Source organism: Lepidochelys kempii, chromosome 8, assembly GCF_965140285.1.
Source record: "Lepidochelys kempii isolate rLepKem1 chromosome 8, rLepKem1.hap1, whole genome shotgun sequence".
NCBI lineage: Eukaryota > Metazoa > Chordata > Testudines > Cheloniidae > Lepidochelys > Lepidochelys kempii.
In genome coordinates this window covers 73,112,617-73,134,061 of record NC_136387.1, presented here as the reverse complement: position 1 = coordinate 73,134,061, position 21,445 = coordinate 73,112,617, and the positions used below count along the sequence as shown (strand labels likewise).

Here is a 21,445-nt window from a genome sequence, read left to right as displayed (position 1 = left end):
CTTTTAGTTGGGGCTGAAATCATGAGACTTGTGATAAAATCATGAGTTGGCAACATTAAATATGTGAGTAAACCCACATGCATAAGTGTTTATAGCATTGAGCCTTAATGCTTTATAGCAGCACATTAGTGCCATGAATGTAGGGGACCGGACTAGATGATCTCTCGAGGTCCCTTCCAGTCCTACGATTCTATGATTTAGGTACTCATAGGAGGTACTCAATGGACTAGCAATTTGAAGGAAAAATGTCTTACTCCAGCAAGCATGATCTACACTATTGTATGCAGGCAGCATGGCTAAAGGTTGTTTCCTTAACTTATTGCACCTGACAGAATGGCTACAGATGAGGAGTTAGGAACAGTCTCACATTGTCTCTGTGTGAGGCAATGTAGGGTGACAATCTGGAGGCATTCAGAGTGTGCTTTGATGAAGCAAGAAAATTTGCCAAGGTTTGCAGAGGAGGTAGGTAGGTTTGAAATTATAGATTGCAACTTGCTCTTATTATTGATTAGTGTATTTAGGGTGAATTCTGTTAGATAATATAACTCAATCTTCTTTTATTTCCCCAAGAGCCCAGGATTCTGAGAATGAAACTATTGCTCAAGATTTTAAAAATGCTGAGCACCCAGGAGTTCTCACTGAAGTCATTGGGAGCTACTGTTGGGATGGTGCCAAATTGGTGTGGCCATACTGAATGAATTCTGAGAGCATAACTTGACATGACTTAAACATGGCTGAATGGCTGCAGAGGATCCTGAGAGCAGGTTCCCTTGAAGCAGACGCAAATTTGATAAAGAACTGGCAAAGTCTGCATGTACGATCGATATTGAACCTATTAGTTGGCAAATATGGCCCCATGCAGAAGTATCACATGTATAAAGTTCCAGCATGGAGCACAGGTCGACCTGGTTATAGTGACCTTACAGCAAGGACATCACGCAGAGAGCCAGAGTGAATGTTTGATGAGTGAGTCAACGTGGGGTGATCTTCATTCAGTGCCACCCCCAGCCCCTTCTAAACCACGAATTAGGTAAAAATTAGTAACCACATGCCCATGGGGCATGCTTTTAAGACATGTGACTTCTTTGAGGAAAAAGAGTATAAGAATCAAGCAAGGTAAATCACTGTGGTTGAGATTCGTTGATTGACGCTTGAAGAAGCAATGCTGCTCGACAGAGTAGCCAGAACTCTGCTCTGTGGGCTCAAGTAGGACTGTGAACCACAGGCGGGTGTCAAGACAACCAATGGAATCTGAGACAGACCAGAGGGCTGAGAAGAACAGACCAGGAGGGAAGAAGCCGTCTATAAAATTGGTAACCACCTTCTCTGTTTGCCAAGCAGGAACTGCATGAGGCTAGCGCAGGGCCTGTTTGTGTATGTTTGTGAAAGAGAGACTAATTAAGAGGAATGTATAGCTGTTAATGTACAGCTCTTAATGTCTAACATAGGAGTTATGTGCTTAATATAACCCTTTACTGCTTGTGTAATTCCTTCTCAATAAACTGCTGTGTATTGCAGATAACTACTTTTTCACTGCTATGACAGTAATCTTCTCCACCGGGAGCCAGTAAAGATCCATTTATGGGGTAGTAGTGCCCCCTGTTGTCAACATTTGGTAGCAGACGACAGTTTACTATTGTGTCTAAGTGAATAAGTCTTTAAACTGAATCAAACTGTGTCTGAACTGGTTGCTCGTTAAGAGCTTGGTATCTTGAATCCTTGGTGTTAACTAATTTGACTATTGTTTGACTAATTTGAATATTGTTCTGAATCAGTTCTGACATTAATTATAGCTCAGGGGCCAGATTTAGTTATAGTACAAAGAGAGGGAAATACACCAGTTAGCAGGGTTGTATTGGTCGTTCTTGGAGTCGACGATGTTTCACAAATGCAGACAGGGAAGGGTCATCGTACTGGGAGACAAGGGGGACATCCTAAAGCCCCTGGGTATGGTTTAGAGATGCTTACTGAGACAGGCATGTGAAAATCTTGGCTCTGATCCATGTTTGCCAAACGCTATTCCTGTCCCATACAAGGCAGGGTGTTTGAATGAAATGCTGTTAAAATATCAGACATGTGGCACTCCTATTCCTAAAAAGGAACAAATAACAAATGCCTCTGATTGGATTATGTATCAGGCTGTGAATAAGATTGCAGAGGAGCGTGAGATTTGGAAACAGAAGAAGGAAAGTTTGCAACAGGAGCTGGAGAAGCTGAGATTACAAAATGAGGGGATGAAAAAAGATTTGCAAACTGCTCTGATGCAAAATGTAACTAATGTCCAGCAGATGGCTGCTTTAACTCAAACTTGTCAGGAATCGGAATGTGATATGGATGCACAAATGCAGGAAAAACAAAAGTATAAATTGGAGGCAAAACTATATAAAGGGGCTGTGTCAGTTTTAACTGAACAAGCCACAAAGCCATCTGGAAAAGAGAATCATAAGAAATACATTGAAGTGATTAATAATCTGGAGTTTGCTTTGGTGACGAAAAAAACTATTTGTAGCATGGCTTTTGATCATAATCCCTGGAATGATGAGGAATGGGAAAATGTTGTGAAGGAGTGGCAGAGGGAAAAAGCATAAGAGAAGGAGGGGGAATATGTAAAGCCAAGTGTCCCTCCATCTCCATATAAATGTATGAAATACGGAAAGAATGGCAAAAGGGTGTGTGTGTCATTATGGCCTGGCAAAAAGTATAGGAGTGAAGCAGCAAGTCAGCCGTCATACCATAACATTGATATACCCGTAAGATGTCCACAAGTGATTAGAAAACAGAGATATAGAGCTAAATACAATACTGTTGGTACGATGGTGAAGGATCGAGAAGGGAGTTTGGTGTTTGAACTCCTGGATGAGGAAGATGAGCCTGTTGAATCAGTGGAAGAAATGGAAAGACATTCAGCAGTGATGGTTCAAATACCTAAATCCCCAGGCTATGTGTGACGTTATTGACAGGAACTGTGACCATATAGATCATTGTTGCACCTGGTCTTGTACAGGGGAGGCCAAGTGGGTTGTCTATGGAAAGGTTGTAGTTTGCTGGTTATGATTATGCTGTCTGTAGGTGTGTATCTTTTTTTAATGCAAAGTTATGAATATTGGCTATGTACTTGTTTGATTTCAGGTAGCCTCAGTAAAGCATTTGGTCACTTCTTGAGAAAAGACTATTCTCGGTAAGTGCCCAATCAAGAAACACTTAAGCTGACAACGGACTTTAAGACATACCAATCCACATCTGAGCTTTCCTGGGAGCATTCAAACTAACATGTAAGCAATGTTGTTGGCCTGTAAAGAACTGTCATGCATGGACATGTGACTTGCCCATGTGACTCCAAAACTCCATCTTGTAGCTGTGATTCTGCGTAGGAGAACACAAGGGGTTTCCACCCACAAGAGCGACTACGTTAGGCCCTGGGAAATCCCTCCATTTGGTCTTCATCTGGCACAAAAGATAGCTTCTCCACCCCAAAGAGATGCCTGAAAGAAATTGGAACAAAGGACAGTAACTACAGGGGTGTGAGTGGTTGCTGGACCCAGACTAGGAGGAAGTCTAGTCTGTAAAAGAAGCTTATTGGAACATCGCTGAGGGTGAGATTTACCTGCATTTAGTTTCTTACTGTATTAGGCTTAGACTTGCGTGTTTTATTTTATTTTGCTTGGTAACTTACTTCGTTCTGTCTGTTATTACTTGGAACCACTTAAAGCCTACTTTTTATATTTAATAAAATAACTTTTTACTTATTAATTAACCCTGAGCAAGTATTAATACCTGCGGAAGCAAACAGCTGTGCATATCTCTCTATCAGTGTTACAGAGGGTGAACAATTTATGAGTTTACCTTGTATAAGCTTTATACAGACTAAAACGGCTTTATTTGGGATTTGGATCCCATTGGGAACTGGGTGTTGGAGACAGGAGCACTTCTTAAGCTGTTTTCAGTTAAACCTACAGCTTTTGGGAGATGTGGTTGAGACCTGGGTCTGTGTTTGCAACAGGCTAGCATGTCTGGCACAACCAGGCAGGGCACTGAAGTCCCAAGCTGCCAGGGAAAACAGGCTTAGAAGTAGTCTCAGTACATCAGGTGGCAGTCCCAAGGGGGTTTCTGTGTCTCAACCCATCACACTATGTATTGCCCATTAACTGAAAGTGAAAAGCAGGAATTAGCTAAGCAACTGCTCAACACTTACAAAAATCAAGCCACTTATTTAGGTGTTTAAATATAGACATAGAACTCTGACGAGATTAGTTTTGAAAATCTTGGTCCTCAAATTTAATTGCAGCGTAAACTGAGGTTTGTAAGGTGCTCAGGGACTGAGGTAAGGATTCCTGTGCAGATCTACCTATATGGGTTTCCCCCCTAACCTATGGATTTCCGAACACTTCTATAGGTCTATGGGGAAAACCATTGGTCTGTGGGGATATTTCCATCTGACTGGGTGTCCTTCTCCATTTTCTTACAGGCTGGTGAAGTAGGGTTGCCAGGTGTCCGGTTTTCTACCAGAATGCCCGGTCAAAAAGGGACCTCCAGTTAGCACTGCTGACCAGGTCAATAAAAGTCTGGTCGGCGGTGCTGAAGGGCTAAGGCAGGCCAGTTCCTACCTGTCCTGGCACCGTGCTGTGCCCCGGAAGCAGCCAGCAGCAGGTCCGGCTCTTAGCAGGGGGGCCTGAGGTTCCATGCACTGCCCCCACCTGAGCACTGGTCCACACTCCCATTGGCCAGGAACCGTGGCCAATGGAGCTGGGGGGTGGAGGTTCCTGCGGGCGAGAGCAGTGCATGGAGTCTCCTGGCCTCCTCTGCCTAGGAGCCAGATCTGCTGCTGTCTGCTTCCGGGGCAAAGCGTGGAGCCAGGACAGGCAGGGAGCCTTCCTTAGCCCCGCTGCACCGCTGACTGGGAGCTTCCTGAGGTAAGCCTGCACTCAACCCTGAGCCCCAATCCCCTGCCCCAGGCCTAAGCCCCCCCAAACCTGGAGTTCCCTCCTGTACCCCAAACCCCTCATCCCCAGTCCCACCCCAGAACTTGCACCCCCAGCCAGAGCCCTCACCTGCCCCTGCATCCCAACCCCCTTCCCCAGCCCAGAACCCCCTCTCAGACCCTGAATCCCCCATCCCCAGCCCAGAGCCCACACTCCCAGCCCAGAGCCCGCACTCCCTCCTGCACCCCAACCCCTGCCTCAACCTACAGCCCCCTCCCGCACTCCGAATCTCTTGGGCCCCACCCCCCAGCCTGGAGCCCCCTCCTGCATCCCATACCCCTCATCTCTGACCCCACTCTGGAGCCCGCACCCCCAGGCCACAGCCCATATCCACTCCCACACCACAACACCCACAAAGCTTTTGACACGGTCTCCCACAGTATTCTTGCCAGCAAGTTAAAGAAGTATGAGCTGGATGAATGGACTATAAGGTGGATAGAAAGTTGGCTAGATTGTCGGGCTCAACGGGTAGTGGTCAATGGCTCCATGTCTAGTTGGCAGCCGGTATCAAGTGGAGTGCCCCAAGGGTCAGTCCTCGAGCCGGTTTTGTTCAATATCTTCATAAATGATCTGGAGGATGGTGTGGATTGCACCCTCAGCAAGTTTGCAGATGACACAAAACTGGAAGAAGAGGTGGATAACGCTGGAGGATAGGGATAGAATACAGAGGGCCCTAGACAAATTAGAGGATTGGGCCAAAAGAAATCTGATGAGGTTCAACAAGGGCAAGTGCAGAGTCCTGCACTTAGGACGGAAGAATCCCATGCACCGCTACAGACTAGAGACCGAATGGCTCGGCAGCAGTTCTGTAGAAAAGGACCTGGGGTTACAGTGGACGAGAAGCTGGATATGAGTCAACAGTGTGCCTTTGTTGCCAAGAAGGCCAATGGCATTTTGGGATGTATAAGTAGGGGCATTACCAGCAGATCGAGGGACGTGATCATTCCCCTCTATTTGACATTGGTGAGGCCTCATCTGGAGTACTGTGTCCAGTTTTGAGCCCCACACTACAAGAAGGATGTGGAAAAATTGGAAAGAGTCCAGCGGAGGGCAACAGAAATGATTAGGGAACTGGAACACATGAGTTATGAGGAGAGGCTGAGGGAACTGGGATTGTTTAGTCTGGGAAGAGAAGAATGAGGGGGGATTTGATAGCTGCTTTCAACTACCTGAAAGGGGGCTCCAAAGAGGATGGATCTAGACTGTTCTCAGTGGTACCAGATGACAGAACAAAGGAGTAATGGTCTCAAGTTGCAGTGGGGGAGGTTTAGGTTGGATTTTAGGAAAAACTTTTTCACTATGAGGGTGGTGAAACACTGGAATGCGTTGCCTAGGGAGGTGGTGGAATCTCCTTCCTTAGAAGTTTTTAAGGTCAGGCTTGAGAAAGCCCTGGCTGGGATGATTTAGTTGGGGATTGGTCCTGCTTTGAGCAGGGGGTTGGACTAGATGACCTCCTGAGGTCCCTTCCAACCCTGATATTCTATGATTCTATGAACCCCCAGCCTGCTCCCACATTCCAAATCTTTCATCCCTACCCCCCAGCCTGAAGCCCCATCCTGCACCCCCAAACCCCTCATCCCCACCCCAGAGCCCTCACCTCCAGTCGGAGCCCTCACCCCCTCCTGCACCCCAACTCCCTGCCCCAGTGTGGAGCCCCCTCCTACACCCTAAACCCCTCATTTCTGGCCCCACCCTGGAGCCCTCACCCCCAGTTAGAGACTGCACCCCAACCCCATGCCCCAGCCCAGTGAAAGTGAGTGAGGGTGGGGAAGAGCAAGCCACCAAGGGAGGGGGAATGTAGTGAGTGGGGGTGGGGCCTCGGGGAAGGGGGAGAGCAGGGGCAGGGCCCCAGGGCAGGGGCAGGGCTAGGGTGTTCGGTTTTGTGCAATTAGAAAGTTGGCCACCCTATGGTGAAGTGCAGCCAATCAAATCTGCTGCTTGTACTGAGGGACAGCTGAGACCTTCACCATAGGTAACAGCTAGTGCTCTTTTCCCCTCCTGCTGCTGAAGGGCAGATAGTTAGTTGGGAAGCTGCTGGCTCTGCAGCTACTTCTCTGACTCCCAGTGTTCTACTCCTCCACTCTACTAGGCCTCAGAGGGAGAAGGCTGAGAGAGTGTCCAGTGCTGCTTCATCCCCCAGGCTTCAGAGGCATGAAGACAACCTCAGGGACCTGCTCCTGCAATCCCACTGCTTGAAAGGGTTTTGTGTGTGTGAAGGGAGTTTCCTGTGCCTGAAAGGGGATGAAGAGAACTTCCAGGACCTGCCTGGGCTTTTAAAGGTCTGTCTACACAGCAAAAGATGTGCACAAGTTAGCTAACCCACGCAATCTTGAATCCAATGAGTGCAGGTAACAACAGCAGTGAAAACAGCACAACATGGGCTTCAGCATGGGTAGTAAATACCTGGAAGAGACCCTGGGTACATACTTGGCTTGCTAGCATGCTCTGAAGCCTGTACAGTACTGTCTTCACTGCTATTGTGACCTGTGCTAACTGGATTCAACCTAGCTCAGGTAGGCTAGTTCACTTACAGCTTTTGTTGTGTAGAAGATCCTAAAGGGGAAAGAAGGGAGTAAGAATTAAATATTAAAGGTGGAGGAAAGAAATGTTGAGTCTTTCCTTCTCTTTGCAGATTTATTTAAATGTATGCAATCAATTGGTTTTTGTTTTGAGGATGTTGCCAGGTAGGTCTGTGGATTTTAGGCCTGATTCAACTCCCATTAAAATGAGTTGTGTTTCTCCACTGACTCTAAAGGGAGCCATTTGGGCCCTTTGTCAAGTGTACAGGAGCTGATGCAAAGTGTCTAGATTTTTGAATTTCTGTGCGTTGTCTATAATTCTTGGAAGGCAGCAGAACTTTGAAATCATGAAGTCTGAAGCATCCTCTATTGATTTTATATCTCTTTCTTTTAGAATGTTTATGAAGTTATACACAATAAGCTGCGTTCATAAAAAGTTAGGGTTTCACATTTCAGAGTCAGGAAATGTCAAAAATAACTCCATCCCACCTATGCATATGCATTTTAATATAGTGTTTAATTACACGATCACATACTCTTTTTCACAAATAATACAATATAATTACAGTTTTTTCAGTAACCTTATATACGTGCATAGCACTTTCCGTTACTGTGTTCTCTTAGTGCATGATACAGTACATTAAAAGTCTTCACTGCTGTGTACTTAAATTATGTATTATAAATGAAATGACAGTGTTAGAAGGTATTTATTGATTGTATCCAATATTGTGGATTTTAAAGTAGTGTAAAGGTGCCCAGTGTATTGGATGGGTTCCTCTTGTTATAAGTGAAATAAATCATGAAATGTAAAGAAATAGGTGCTTAGAATTAAACGACAATAATAATTATTTTATTGACTACCAGTGATAGCTCATTTATACACTGTTTAATAGAATTAAATACTTTGCATTTGGTAACACCTATAAGGTTTCATATTAGCTTATAGAAAAATCCATTTGCTGATTTACCAACACTTGACCAATAAAAAATATACAGATAAATTTCAAAATGATGTCCTACAAAAGTAAATTCTATACCAATGTTCATTGATTTTTTTAAACAATATTTTAAAGAGAAAATATCCCATGTTCTGAGTACAATCTTTAAACTTGAAGATAATTGCAATTATAAATATGTTACTTCAATGTAAGACAGTCAAACATGAAGTTGTAGTAGCATATATTTTTTACAATTCCATATATTTTTCTGCAAAATAGTTAATAATAATGTTCTGAACTGCATCATCTGCAAAAGGAAAAACAATTAATCAGAAACTCATAGTGTTATAATATGTTTTTTTTGTTATAATATGTTATCTTCTCCCTAAGTTATGTATATTTTAGTCGAAGAGCCAGTTCCTGAGAAGCAATGACCACCTGCCATTCCCACTGAAGTTGATGGGAGTAGCAATTACTTAGCACTTTTAAGGATTATTTATTTATTTATTTATTTACTTGAATTGTAAACTTTTTGGGGCAGGGACTTTTTATTCTGTGTTTGTACAGAGTGACTAGCACAGTGGGGCCCTGGTTTATAATTAGGAGCTCATAGACACTACCGTAATACAAATAATAAATAACAATTATAGTAGTAATATTTATGTGTATTGTGGTAGCATCTAGAGGCCAGGACCCCACTGTGCTAGGCATGATACAAACATGGAACAAAGAGACCGTCCCTGCCCTGAAGAGATATGTATAAGGATGTCTTCGATAGAGGTCTACTAGAAAGATCATTATCAACTTAATCCCACAAACTGTTGAGCTTCTCTGTCTCTCCTATGAAATCAAATAGTTTTCTATTCTTGTTTCTTTGGGTCTTTCACACATCAATAGAGGAGATAAAAAAATAAAAAATAATAGAAAAGTGATTGCAGAATCACAGAAATTGGCATGGGGACTAAGAGATAAGTGTATCATCTGAAACTACTTAACTTTTTTTAATTTGGGTATATTTCAGGTTTAGTATCTTTTATAATATTTTAATAAAACATTCCTTCTGTAGCTATCTTAATCTCATACTGATGTGCATTTGAAAGATGTACAGTTAAGTGCCACACAGTCTTTAGGGCATGTGATACTGTGTGATCATTAAGTTTTGACTGGTTTATAGCAAGGCTTCTACAGATAGTCAATAATATTTTGAATTTGTATAAAATATTTCTAATTGCTGTGCTTTATTTCAAAACCTGATATTATCATTTAAGACAAAAACTACAGCTACAAAAACTGTTTGTTCTCTGCTCCATATTACACCCATTTTAATTAACAAATTGGAATATTAACAAAAAAGGCAGTTTTTTTGGACAGCTTGAATTTTGAACAGTTGCTAATCTTTGGGGCTGTGTTGCAAAAGCTGTTTGTTTTTTTGTTTTTGTTTTGTTTAGTGCTGGTCTGCTCCAGGCAGCATGCCTTACGGTTTTATTTTATTGCAAAGTACACCCTTTCATTTTCTGCTGTTCTGATGTCACCAGATTCTATTCACTACTGGCAACAGGGAGATTATAGAATGAGATGACAAGAGCACTGACTGTCACAAAGTCAAAATGAATTTTATGCCCGTTAAAGAAAATAACCTTGCATTATTTCAAGTTTCTGTTGTTTTGGTGTGCCAGTGTCACACACATGGGAAATGAGAAGTCAGATTAACCATGGAGACCTCAGGTTTAGGCCTTTGATTCTTTCCATACCCCCAGCTTGCCTGTCACGCTCACGCATCCATGGCAGCACTGTGAAGAGGAAGTGTTGCATTCAGTAAAGCTGCAGTGCCGCCTCCGCTATGGTGCTTTGTGAGAGCACATCAGAGGGGAGAAGTTTGGTGGAGGAAGGTGGGATGGGAAGGACAATGGGGGAAGGAATGGAGAGAGTGAATGTGAGGGAGGATGAAAAGAAAAGATAGTGTGATGAGGAGGGAAAAAGCAACAAGAAAAGGAAGAGAGAAAAGGGAAACAGAAGGACATGGAATAGACAGAAGGGGTAACATTTTTGACAGTTATCCTCTGGAACAAACTCAACACAACTCTCACAGCACAGCTCAATATTTTACCACAATGCTATCGTAGTGCATCAAAATATCAGGTTGTGATGCAACATGACAAACTCATAATAAAGTCACTGTGGGTAACAGCCCCTTTGTAACTAAGACAATCATACCAGTGCAGATGGCAACCCTAGGAGTAAGTAGGGGAAAGAGATCATGGGGCAGGAGATAAATGGAGAAAAGAAGGTAGGGAGCTCCGGGCTGGGGATGAGGGATTTGGAGTGCAGGAGGTGGATCAGAGACCGTACCCCCTCCCACACCCCAACCCCTTGCCTCAGCCCAGAGCCCCCTCCCATACTCCTAGCCCCTCGGTCCCAGCCTGGAGCACCCTCCTACACCCGCAGTCAGAGCCCTCACACACACCCTGCACCCCAACCTCCTGCCTCAGCCCAGAGCTCCCTCCCATACTCCGAACCCCTTGGTATCACCCCCCAGCCCAGAGCCCCTTCCTGCATCCCAAACCCCTCATCTCTGGCCCCACCCCAGAGCCCACACCCCCAGTTGGAGCCCTCACCCCCCTCCCGCACCCAGCCCCCTGAGCCAGCCCGGTGAAAATGAATGAGTGAGTGAGATTGGGGAGAACGAGCGACAGAAGCGGGGGGAATGGAGTGAGCAGGGGGTGGGCCTCATTGAAGGGTGGGGTATGGGCAGGGCCTAAGAGGAGGGGCGGAGCAATGGTGTTTGGTTTTTGTGAGTAGAAAGTTGGCAACCCTATCTTAAAGAAATGGAGGTTCAGGTGATCTTTTACCTCCTAGAGGAGGAGAGCAAAGGCGAAACAAGATTATGATGATCAATAGATGGCTGAGGTAATGGTTCTGCAATGAGGGCTCTGTTTGACCACTCTGAAGCATTCTTGGACAGAGGACTGTTCTCATGGGATGGACTCTACTTGAGTAGGGGGAGAAATAGACCTCTGGGATGGAGGTGACACAACTGACTAAAAGAGCTTTAAACTAGAAATTCAGGGGAGATGGTTGGGAGATGCTCATGTAATTTCCAAACCAGATTTTGATATTGACAGGGATGGGGGAGAATCAAGTAAAAGAGGATAGAGCAATGGAGAATGGACAACAAGAGGAAAGATAATACCACTGACAGTAACAGTCAGGTAGGCAATGCTGTCAGTGAAATGACTGTATCTAACCAGATGAGGAATGTGGGTTAAGCCAAGAAGAAGTAATTAAAATGTCTGTGCACCGATGGAAAGAATCTTGGTAGCAGAATGAAGGAACTAGAACTACTGGTGCAGGAAGTGAAACCAGATATTCGACGGATAACAGAAACTGGTGGAAGAGTTGTCATGACTGGAATATAAGTATTGAAGAGTATGTGCTGTTTAGGAAAGGCAGAAATATAGGGGAAGGTGTTGCAGTAGCATTATATATTAATGATGAGGTAGATTTTAAAAAATTAGAAGTGATGGAATGGATAAAACTGAATATGTGTGGGCCAAAATCACTTTGGGGAAGAAAGGCAACAGACACTTGACTCAGATAGCGCTTGGAATTTGTTGCACCGCCAACATCTGATTTGGATATGGTTCGAGACCTCTTTAATATTTGTAATGAAATAAATACTATTGGGAATTGTGTGATTATGGGAGACTTTAATTTCCCAGATATAGATTGGGCAAAAAGTGCTACTAATAATGGTAGGGCTTAGATATTCCTGGATATTGTAGCAAACTGATTTCTTTACCAAATAGTCACCACACCAACAAGAGGCGGTGTCATTTTAGGTTTGGTATTGGTAAAGTAAGAAGGACCTCATAGAAGAACTAGTTGTAGAGGACAATCTTGGTTTGAATGATCATGAGTTAATTCATCTTAAACTCAATGGAAGGAAAAACAAAAAAGGTCTGCAATTAGGTTCCTTAATTTCAAAAGTGCAAACTTTAAAAAATTAAGGGTATTAGGGATGTAGACTGGACTGAAGAAGTCAAGAATCTTCATATGGAGGAAGCTTGGAATTACTTTAAAGTTAAAGTTGCAGAAGCTAGCTGAAGACTACATCCCAAGCAAAAGGAAACAGTTTGTAGGGCAGGGTTACAGACTAAACTGCAATCTGAACAAGCATCTCAAACAGGTGATTAAGAGAAAGCAGAAAACATACAAGGAATGAAAGAAGGAATGGATCAGCAAGGAACGCCACCTCTTAGAGGTCAGAAAGCATAGGGAAAAAAGTGAGAACTGCCAAAAGCCAAGCAAAGTTGGACCTTGCAAAGGAAATTAAAACCACTAGTAAAAGATTCTTTAGTCATATAAATAAAAAGAAAACAAGGAAAGAAGTGGAACCACTATACACTGAGGATGAGGTAGATATTAAAAATAACCTAGGTGTAGCCCAGCACCTAAATGAATACTTTGCCACTTTTCAATAAGGATAATGAAGAGCTTGGGGCAAATGGCAGGGTGGCCAATGGGAACAAGGATATGAAGTAGAAATTACCATATCCAAGGTGGAAGCCAAACTCAAAACAGGTTAATGGGACCAAATTGGGGGGCTCAGATAACCTCCATCCAAGAATATTAAAGGAACTGGCACATGGAAATTGCACGCCTAATAGCAGGGATTTTTAATGAACCATCAATTCAGAGGGTGTACTCTATGACTGGAGAATTGCAAATAAAATATGTTTAAAAAAGGGGGAAAAAGTGATCCAGGAAACTACAGGTCCATTAGTTTCATCTTAGCTGTATGCAAGGTCTTAGAACAAATTGTGAAAGAGTTATTAAAGACACAGTGGTAAATGGTAATTGGGATAAAATACAGCATGGTTTTACAAAAGGTAAATCGTGCCAGGTCAGCCTGATCTCTTTGAGGAGATAACTGATTTTCTAGACAAAGGAAATGCAGTAGACCTAATCCACCTGGACTTCAGTAAAGCATTTGATATAGTTCCATTATAAATTATTAGTTAAGTTGGAGAAGATAGGAATTAATATAAAAATCACAAGATGGATACAGAGCTGGTTAAAGTGACAACTGCAGAGGGTCATGCTGAAAGGTGAACTGTCTGGCTGAAGGGATGATACTAGTGGAGTTCCTCAAGGATCAGTCTTGGGACCGATGTTATTTAACATTTTCATTAATGACCTTGGCACAAAAAGTGGGAATATGCTAATAAAATTTGTGGATGATACAAAGTTGGGAGGCATTGCCAGTATGGAGGAGGACTAGAATATCATACAAAGACATTTGGACTACCTTAAAAACTGGAGTAATAAAAATGGGATGAAATTTAGTAGTACAAAGTGCAAGGTCATGCACTTAGGGACTAACAACAAGAATTTTTGCTATAAACTGGGGATAATCAGTTGGACGCAATAGAGGAAGAGAAAGACCTGGATGTATTGGTAAATCACAGGATGACTATAAGCCACAAATGTGATGTAGCCATGGCTAATGCAGTCCTAGGATGCATCACGCAAAGCATTTCCAGTAGAGGTAGGAAAGTATTCTTACCATTATACAAAGCACTGATGAGACCTCATCTGGAATACTGTGTGCAATTCTAGTTTCCCATGTTTTAGAAAGTTGAATTCAAACAGGACCAGGTGCAGAGAAGGGCTACTACTAGGATGATCAGAGGAATGGAGAATCTACCTTATGAGAGGAGACTTAAGGAGCTTGGCCTAACAAACAAAGGATGAGGGGAGATACCATTGCCCTCTATAAATATGTCAGGGGAATAAACACCAGGGTGGGAGAGAAGTTACTTAAGTTAAGCACCAATGCTTAAGAACAAATTGATATAAACTGGCCATCAATAAGTTTAGACTTGAAATGAGACCACTGAAGGAGTGAAGTTCTGGAACAGCTTTCCAAGGGGAGTAGTGGGGGCAAAAAACCTAACTTGTTTTAAGCCTTTTATTGGCAAATATTTCCAATGTCTGGTGAGGGCACACTAGAGGGGGAGGACTCTTAGTTCCCAGGTGTCTACCTGATGGGTCTTGCCCACATGTTCAAGGTCTCACTGGTTGCCATATTTGGAGTCAGGAATAAATTTCCTCCCAGAGCAGATTGGCAGAGATCCTGGGGGGGTTTCGCCTTCCTCTGCAGCATGTGGCATGGATCACTTGCTATTTGAACTAGAATAAATGGTGGATTCTCTGTAACTTGAAGTATTTACATCAAGATTTGAAGATTTCAGTAACTCAGCCAAAAGGCCTGTTGTAGGAGTCGATGGGTGAAGTTCTGTGGCCTACAGGAGTTCAGACTAGATGACCATGATTGTCCCTTCTGGCCTTAAAATCTATGAGTCTGTGAGTCTATGAAGCGGTGATGCTCAGTCAGAGAAAAAGGTTAGGGACCAAGAGTACATCTTGCCAGAAACAGCACTTTTGGTCACTTACTGACAGGAAGCATTGATACCAGAAAAATTATTTCAGGCAATGGGAGGTGGCAGAAGCACAGGAGAGCCCCACTTGTCTGATCAAAGACGATAAATCAAGGGAGGGGAGGCGGAAAAATGCAGTGAAGAAGGAACAAAGTAATGAATGGTGTAGCTTCTTTGGACACTGAAATGCTTATTGTATTACTATGTGGCACCATACATATACATGGCCTAGGTGAGTGGTTCTCAACCAGGGGTATGTCGACCCCTGGAAGTATGCAGAGGTCTTCCGGGGAACATCAGCTCATCTAAATATTTGCCTAGTTTTACACCAGGCTACAAAGTCAGTACAAACTAAAATTTCATACAGACAGTGACTTGTTTATACTGCCCTATACACTGAAATGTAAGTATAATATTTATATTCTAAATTACTTATTTGATAATTATATGGTAAAAATTAGAAAATAAGCAGTTTTTCAGTAATAGTGTGCTGTGACACTTCTGTATTTTTATGTCTCATTTTGTAAGCAAGTAGTTTTTAAGTGAGGTGAAATTTGGGTGTACGCAAGATAAATCAGACTTCTGAAACGGGGACAGTAGTCTGGAAAGGTTGAGAGCCACTGGTCTAGGTGAACTGTGCTGAAAACATAAGATTAATATTCTACAGACCTTGTAGCCTAAAGTCTGACTTGGTAGAGCATAGAATGGGATCATGTCATGAAGCATTCAGGCCTATGGAACTGGAGAATTTTTAAACTTTTGGTGAAGAGAAGAAACTTGGCAACCATTAACTGGGAGTCTATCCCAAGCATAAGGGCCATATTAAAAAAGGCATGAAGGTTGGATTTTTTTCTACAGAAGTATTTTTTTAAGGCCTCCCCCTTTTTTTCTTCTCCTCATTCCCTCTGCTGCCTCCACCAACATGGGATTTACAACCAATATCAAATTCAGCTCCTTCCCATGCCATCTCTTCTTCCTTTGTCCCTTGGTTTATCTGGATCAACTGCTGCTGTGATATTAGCTGCCCATAGTTACCTGCCAGAGATTTATGAGCGGACTCCACTGGGGGCCTAAGCAGCTTCCAAACTATGAGTGTGGTTCTCTTCTCACTTACACCACTGTAACTCCATTGGCTTCATTGGAGTTACTTCGGATCCACACCATTGTGACAGGAGACTCAGGTTCTACCTTTTATGTGCTTTTCCATCCTCATGAAATTTCTGCCTACATGCCCTACTGATTTTTGGGAAGTGGTTCCTGCTGCTGACAGTGAGACCCAGGAACTCTACTTAGGCATACAACAAATTCTGACTCTGTAAACTACAGCACCCCACTCATTATAAACTCTTGTTTTTTATTTGTATGATAGTTTATTGAAAAAATTCTCTCTAGAATGAAACTTCTCATTCTTGTTCTTGGACCAAAAGTAATTTTGCATATTGTGTGGAAAGCTGGGTAAAATTCTGTTAGATTGTTTCTCAGTAAGATGAACATAAAACAAGAGTTTCTCATAACTGGAACCATTTTCAAATGCAGTTGAATGATTCACAAATGCCTTACTTTTTAACACAGCAAACTCAATACGGATTTAACCATCCCTGAAGAGCAGTGCCTCAGAGGTAAAGAATTTTGGTTCTGAAATAACAAAGCTGTAAGTCTTTGAAAAATGTGTATTGTGAATGCATAGAATGGTTTTCCACTAATGAACCAATCTTTCGCACTGTCTTTAATGGGAATTGCAGCTGATCATATGAGAGCAGAATTTGGCCCTAAATATTTAACGTGTATAGTGCCCCACTGAAAATCACTTTCAGCTGGGAGAAGGATCTAGAGGCTGGAAGTAAATCCAATCTCTGATGCCCTTGCTGTATTCTAGCTCTGTAACTCCTGAATGACAGGACAAGGGCTATCCTGACAGTCTACAACTTCCAGGAAGTAGAATCCTGATCTGAAAAGCCTTCTCCCTAGTCGTAGGGCCCACAGACAACCTGAATAGCTGTCAGCTCTGACAATGACAGTTACAGTCTTAACTGTCACTTCAAAGCCTTCCAGAATTCTGAAGACCAGTTCTTTATCGAGAAAGAAGGCAGCCTTCACAGCTTTGAGGAGGGGAAGGAGTACGGTGAAGGAAATGTTGAGGGTTTGGTGGTCTTCTGCTGAATAATGTAGATGGGCTGCTCTCTGTTGGAATAGTGAAGAAAAATTATCTTAGCACTTCTGTAGTGTGTTTCTTCCTGGAAGTACTTTATGATTCCACCATGCAGTCCTTATTCAGGTAAAACTCATACAGACTTCAATGGTAGTTTTGCCTCCTTAATGCCTGTAAAGATGGGCCTGTAAACAAGGAAAATAGCTTGTTTTCTGTCCTGAGACTAATGGTACTGTATAAAGAGGCAGAATAGGGAAAGTGGAGTATGCGGTTTTTGATTTACCTATGTCACATAGTTTGAGGGAAGAGCATACAAAGCAACATAGGAGTAGGGAATATGGAGGGAGGAAAAAACAAGATCTTACATACAGAACCCTTAATAAAGAATAACAACTTAAAAAGTGATTTTAAAATTTGTTGTTTGAGACTTAATTATGCAGTGTATAGGATAAGGGCACAAAAACAGACATAGTAAAATCTGTGGAAGCAGCAACATAGCATCTTCCAGTAGCTCAGACACACATTACCCAATTCCAGGATAAATATTTTGGCACCATAAATCATCACAAATGTGAATACCAGCATTTATGACAAGGATCAGAATGAGGCTACAGGACCCTGCAAATTACTTTATTAAAGGCAATGGCTATTCTCCAAACCCTGTTGATGAATTTGGCACTATCTGAATGTCTCTTTAGGGTGGGATACCCTGAATGTTGTGTGTGTGTGTGTGTGTGTTTAAAGGGAGGGATTAAATTATTGTTTTTATTACAAAATATATTCCTAGTATAAGAACTGTGCAGACGATGGAAATTCCATTTTGCAAAGAATTTTGAATTTTAGCTTCATTTTGAATAGTAACAAAACCTGAAAATTTCATAATTCTCCATGAAAGAAAATTTTTTAAAAAAAGTTGTTTAGATCAGAATGTTTAATTTTGACAAAATGGTTTTGCTTGGATTTTGACTTTTTAAATATAATACAAATGTAGTGGGGTTGTCACCCCGCTCTGGTTAGGAAGGGGTTAAAAGCAGCCTGGGGAGGCTGGTTGGGTAAACAGTCACAGGTGTGGCCACACCCAACTAGGGTCCAGCTGACCCTGATAAAAGGGCAGGTTGAGGGAGTGAGAGAAGGCTCTTGCTGAGAAGTAGAGAGGACTAGGCCAGCAAGCAGGGTACCTGAGACAGAGCAGTACTGGGGAAGGGCAGGCAGAGCTAGGGACCCCCCAGGCTAAGGCCTTGCTAAAGGCCAGGGGAGGTACTAGGGCTACAGGGAGGCAGCTGGGGCTGGAAAGGAAGCAGGTCCAAACCCCCTTGCTAATGATGAGTGACCACTTCGGACTGCAGTTTGCCCCTGAGGGAAGGGGTTAGATTAGGCCTGGTAGTGGGTCACTGGGGCGAAGTGGTCTTAGAAGATTGGGGTTCCTGGGAAAGGGAGAACCAGAGTGTGGGGGCACTGCTGTGGAGCAGCACCCCAAGGTAAGGGGCACTGGTGTCTGGGAGGGATGTGGGGCCTGAAGTGCTATAAGTGGTGGAAATCAGGAGGAAACAAGCATTGGTAGGAAGACACCAGTCAGCAGGAGGAGCTCCAAAGCTGGAACTGAGCTAATTCCTGGATCACCAGCAGGGGGTGCTGGCGGTGAGTACCTGTCATGCTACAACAAAATTAAAAAATGAAAATAATTTCAAAATGAAAACAATATTTTATTCCAACTATGTTGAAATGGGAAGTTGTTGGACCTTTCCTCCCTAGTTTTTTCTGTTAAATGAAATTTCTGCAAAATCAATATGGTTTTGTAAAGTGTTTCCATTTTGACAGAACTACATTTTCAATTGAGTTTTTCTGACCAGCTCTGTTTAGTATATACCAATCCATTATTTACATCTTTTTATTACAAAATATTTCTTTATGAATATTTACATCTTCCTTTGGATTTCTAAACTAGTTGGAATATGCTTTAGAACAAAACATTTTGATTTTTTGTTTTTAACCAACTTTTTGTTTTGAATTTTCTATTTTCTATTAGAACATTAAAAGGTTAAAGTCAATGAAATATTTCAACTGATATGGAACAATTTTTTAAAATTTCTTTTGTGGAGAATTTCAAAATTTGAGTTTTTTGTTCCAATTTGAAATGAAGCCAAATTTAAAAAAAAATTCAATCCTTAGTGAAATGGAATTTCCATACTTCACACACGACAAACCTACGTGCTTATAACTGTTTCCATTGTTTTTCCTCTGTTTATAATTTGAATATTACTGTAGAAGCTGAGTTTCCAACACCAGAGTTACAAACCGACCAGTGAACCCCACACACCATTTGGAACCAGATGCACACAATCAGGCAGCAGTAGAGACCCCCTGCCCCCAGCTGATACAATACAGTACTGTTAAATTTAAATTAATTAATTTAAAAAAAATAAAGGGAATCAGCATTTTCCCACTGCATAGTACAGTTTCAAAGCTGTATTAAGTCAATGTTCAGTTGTAGGGTTTTGAAAGAACAACCAAACATTTTACTCAGAGTTACCAACATTTCAGAGTCATGAACTATCTCTATTCATGAGGTGAGCGTAACTCTGAGTTTCTACTGTAAAACTGCAGGTTTGGGATCTATCTACAGTATTTACTCATGCAGCATTCTGTTTGACTTCAGTTATAACTCTGAGTAAGTCCTGCAGGATTGGCCCTAAAATGAAATCCCTTCTATTCCTGTAGTCTTGTGGAGAAAGTCCAAGGGTAATTGTGCTAATGCACCTGTTCCTTTGGATGAGTTGGCGCTTTGTTTTATGGTATTTTTCACACTGTACTGAGGCATGCATGAATGTACATCTAGACCTCAGACAATAAAATCAGCAAATGATTTCTTCTAGACAATGAGAATATTCAGCTATATAAACTGTACCTTGACAAGTATAGTGGGCCAAATTCTGTTGGTAACTTAGTCTGACATATATGGTGTGTGAATGATCTAATGTTGCTGTCTGCCCCTAAACTATAAAATCTGTGTAGATCCGGGTCTCTTGCGATCAGAATTATTTCCATACCAACATAGCCATAGGTGGCATTTGGTATGGTGCATTGATGTGCGTTAAGGAAGAAACTTTGGGCAGATTTTAGAAGTTCCTATTGTAGTGTTTCTCTCTGGTATTCGTGACAAAGACATGTTACTGAACTAGATGGAGCGCTGGTCTCCATCCACTGTCTATTCCTAGGTACAGTAATTATTTAACCAAGTGCCGGAGTTGAGATCTGGATAGGCACATATTATGAGCTGCGCCTATTTTTGCTTTATTACATATTTCTTGTAGATTACGTTTATTTTGATCGTTGTCTCGTTAGATAGCTTTTGCATTTATTTTAATGCAATGGTACAATTGAGACTTCAGAAAATCAAGGCTGAGTTTCTTTAGAATATCCCCGGTGTGTGTGTGTTTATACATACACACACTTTGTCCTGCACGGAAGATACTAAATTGTTTGCTGTGGAACCTATAACTTCAGCTGTGTCTGACTGCTTTGTAGTTAAAATCTCAAACGTTAATTCTTGTGCTGTCCTGTTAATATCTCGTATCGTAGCAGCCCTTAAAACCAAACATCAGACATTCGATACTTCGTGCCTAGGGTCTCGAAATCTCAGAAGGGTGGAGGCTGGGAGCCAACTGGGAAGGCCCCCCACATCCTAGCATCAGGGGCCTCTGCGGGTGGGCGAGGAGGCAGTCACCCCGACTTGCCCCCCCAAATCCTGAATCCCATCTCCACGGGGTGGAGACGGGGCGCTCGATCCGCCCACCTCCCCCAGACCCCATCCCCACGGGGCACCGTGTGCGTGCGGAGGCCGCTAGCTCCACCTCAGTGCACCCAGCCCCGGCACTTACGGGCAGCAGCATCCCTCGCAGGTGGCGGAGGCTCGGCCCCTTTAAGGCCGAGGCTGCCGTAACCCGATCCCGCAGTGAGTGGCTTGTCGGAGGAGCCCTCGGAGCTGTCGCCACCCGCTGCCCCCGGAGCATCCTGCGTGTGGCAAGCAGCGAAGGGCTCTCCCGGCAGGGATGGGGGAGGTGCTGCGGCCACACTAGCCCCCGCCTGCCCTCCCACCCCAGGTAGGGGTGCGCGGGGCTCGGGTGGGGCAGTGCCCGCAGCCTTCCGGAGGGAGCGCCGGCTGCTCGCCACAGGGAAACGTCCGGCCCGCCTCGGGTGGGGGCGGGGCGGGGTACTCAGGGGCTGTGGAACCGGGAGCGGCCGGGCGCCCCGCTCCGTGTGAGGGGCAGGCGGCGGGCAGGTTCCCATTAATCCTCTCGCCCTGCCTGCCTGCCGGGAGCGAGGGCTCGGGGCAGTGTATCAGAGGGTCTGGGGTGAACGGGACAGGGGGCGGGGGGTTCTGCCCCAGCAGGGCGAGGGTTAATGGGGAAAGGGGGCGGCT

The 21,445-nt window shown here is 43.3% G+C and overlaps 1 protein-coding gene across 1 annotated transcript in view; it reads left to right on the top strand.

The window, feature by feature from the left end:
- Positions 1–20,882: 20,882 nt before the first annotated feature.
- Positions 20,883–21,445, top strand: part of TLCD4 (TLC domain containing 4) — a 50,131-nt gene continuing 49,568 nt past the window's right edge. The window contains exon 1 of the mRNA XM_073356988.2: positions 20,883–21,125. The gene's annotated coding sequence lies outside the window, so the exon portion shown is untranslated. The remainder of the gene's footprint in view (positions 21,126–21,445) is intronic.